Below are 3,368 nucleotides of genomic sequence, written 5' to 3' on the forward strand. Positions count from 1 at the left end.
GCAGCAACATACTGTTCGAGCTTATTGCTCGTACTATGTAGCAGCTTTCGTCCAGCGTTCCTCCTGTCTTGACAGTAGGTGCGCATATCTAACAACTCTACACACTTATTTAATAATAAGGTTAATACATAAGACAACTCTAATAATTAGTAAATACTATAAAGTTATATTTTTATCTAATAAAGAGGATTAAAATAAGAAATAGTGTAAGAATAATAAAATAAATAAAACTAGTAAGCTATTTAGTATAAAAAAGATAGATATTAAAAACGCCTTTTAAAAGGTAGATACTTACTTTATTGTTACGGTCTATGGTTGGACCAGCGTAACTCCACTAGCAGTGCTCCACAATCTAGCTGGATTGGGACAGGGCTCGCTTAAAAACCAGTCGGAGGACACGGAGGCAGCGCAGCTGCCCGAGGTTATAGAAGAATGCGTCGTCTAATAAAGAGGCGGGCCGCGAATCCAGGGAGCTTAAGAGAGCCTGCAGGAGTCTCCTTAGCAAGCTCCTATAAACTCCTACTAACTCCTCTTAGCGCCCTAGCACATGTATATAGTTCCCACATTAAACAACCTTTAGGAGGTGTGTTTAACATTTAGTTTATTCTTTACATAGACTAAGTAGCATTTAGCTTTCTAAAGAGCTGTAATACTATTTGTATATCTTACACTATATATACCTCTAACTCTGTCTATTAGGACTGTTTAACCCTAGCCTCTCTACTGCTGCACATAGGGCAAACTACAATCTAGTCACCCTACCCTTCTCTAATAGCCTAATAGCCTGTACGCAGGACTGTACACCCTGCTAGATTAGCCCCTACTATCTGTCCTACCTCTTTAGGAATATTGTAAGACCTAAGTGCTTCTTAAAGCAAAAATTGTAACATTAAACACTACCCTTTTTAAAAAGTATAGATACTTTATAACATAACTTAGATTCTAACATAGCCTATACTACGCTATTAGGATCTACAGAAGTTCCTACCTAAAGCAAAGCTGTCCTAGTAGAATAGATTAACATAATTTAGAATAACATTAAAAAACTCTAGCAGATTAGTAATAAAGTTAGTAAATTACTAAAACTTAAAAAAAAAATTACTAACTTTTACTAAAAAGTAGTAGAATTATAAAACCTTCTTAAACTTTTAAGCTCTTAGAAAGTAACTAACTAAGCCTATTAAATACATAAACTATAAGTAAAGCTAGTAAAGATCTAAAACATCTTAACTAAAAAAACAAGCATTATAGTAAAAAAAAGCTTTAAAACTAGCTCTTTTAAAGCTTTTTAAAAAATTACTAAAGAACTTTTAACTATTCTTTATAAGATGTCACCTTTATATGTAATATAATAAAAAAGCATTTTAGACTAACATAGAAATAATATTCTAAATAAGATTACACTTAAAAGGCCCTTTTATAATTTAGTTCTAACTCTATGCAGATAATTAGATAAATTTTAGAGTAAATAGTAAAGCACTTACTTTTAAAATAAAAAAAGTATTTAGTAGTATTAAAAACTTTAAAAAAGCTCTAATAGCTATTTATAAAACCTTTAATAAAAAAAAGATTGCAGTAGACAAGTTAGACACTATAAAATAAAAAACTAGCCTAGTTTAGAATTATGCAGCACGCTTTAGAGAACAGCTAGCTATCTGCAGATAGATAAACTAGAAAGCCCTCTGCTACATGTTCTATAATAGACTAAGTAAAGTAGTAAAAGATAAATTTATGCACAGTAAAAAACTAACTACTTTTAAAAAATTTATTATGTAAGCAATAATCTATAACAACTGTTATAAAAAGTGTAAAAAATAAAAAAAATAAAAAGGAACTTTTTAAAGACTAGAGTTTATTTCTAAGAAAAAAAAGCTTTTATAATATAATAAAAAACTAATAGACCTTAGTTATGTAAAGCATATATAAAGCCTTCTCTTTAAGAAGAGCTAAGTTCTAGGACATAATAAGCTGCCCTTAATAAAGAAATAACAAAAGTAGCTAAAAAATAAGGCCTACCTAAACTATAAAAAAGTAGGATATTTCTACTAAAACTACCTAAACTTTTAGAAAAGAGAGAATAAAAATACTACTATAATAATAAAAGCTATTACTGCTAAATACAGCCTTATAAATAAGAAAATATTAGAAAGACTAAATAATAGACTTTACTAGTAATATAAAAAAAACTACTTTTTAAACAACTGCCTTAAAGTGTATTAGAAGGTAGTTATTTAAAATTTTAGCAGCCTTAATACAGTGTTACAAGACCTTGTAATTTTTAAAAAATATAAAAAAAAAACTTAGATCTAAGGATATATTATAAACATTTAAAAAGAAAAGAAATAATTCCCTCTTTAAAATTAAACCTCTAGCACTTTAGTAAAAGAGCTCTTTTAACAGTTTTAGAAATGTAAATGCTAGAAGTGCAGTTTATAACATAACTACCTAAGTTATTACATAGTTATGCTTTATTAGATAAATATTAGTAATAACTACTTTACATTTAACATTATCTAACGCATAGCTAAAGTTAAATATAATATTATAAATAAAAAAGAGTAATAGCAGTTCTTTATAAAGATCTAAGATTAAAAACTAGAAGGACTAGGTAAACCTGCTAGGTTTAAAGTCCTAAAGCTAGTACCTAGAAAGCCTAAGACACTGCTTCTAAGCCTTATAATTAGTAAGAAAGCTTTAGTAATGTAACAGAGCTATAGTTAGTGCGCACTTTATAGAAATAAAACCTACAGCACTAATAACTGCTAATAAAAAGGACACTTAGTCTAGATAGTACAGACGCAGGAATACCTACAGTAGACTTAGAAGGGCCCTGTAAAGATGGGATAGTAAGTAGCACAGATAGCACTGTGTTACAATCCTTGCTTCGGGAAGCACTTGGGTCTTATGATATTCCTAGGGGGGAAGTAGGACGGGTAATAGGGGCCAATCTGGTGGGGTGTACAGTCCCACGTACAGGCTATTAGGCTAATAGAGGGAGGAAGAGTAACTAGATTGTGGTTTGCCCTATGTGCAGCAGTAGAGAGGCTAGGGTTAAACAGTCCTGTTAGACAGGGTTAGAGGTATATATAGTGTAAGATATATAAATAGTATTGCAGCTCTTTAGAAAGCTAAATGCTACTTAGTCTATGTAAAGAATAAACTAAATGTTAAACACTTTCTAAAGGTTGTTTAATGTAGGAACTATATACATGTGTAGGGGACGCTAAGGGGAGTTAGCAGGAGTTTGTAGGAGCCCTCTAAGAGGGGTTTTTATAAGCTTCTCTAAGCTCTCTTAAGCTCCTTCTAATTTATAGCGTGTCCTCCTATTAGACAACGCATTCTTCTATAATCTTAGGTAGGCGCGCTAC

The sequence above is a fragment of the Lindgomyces ingoldianus genome (assembly GCF_010093535.1).
Source record: "Lindgomyces ingoldianus strain ATCC 200398 unplaced genomic scaffold BDR25scaffold_36, whole genome shotgun sequence".
Taxonomy (NCBI): domain Eukaryota; kingdom Fungi; phylum Ascomycota; class Dothideomycetes; order Pleosporales; family Lindgomycetaceae; genus Lindgomyces; species Lindgomyces ingoldianus.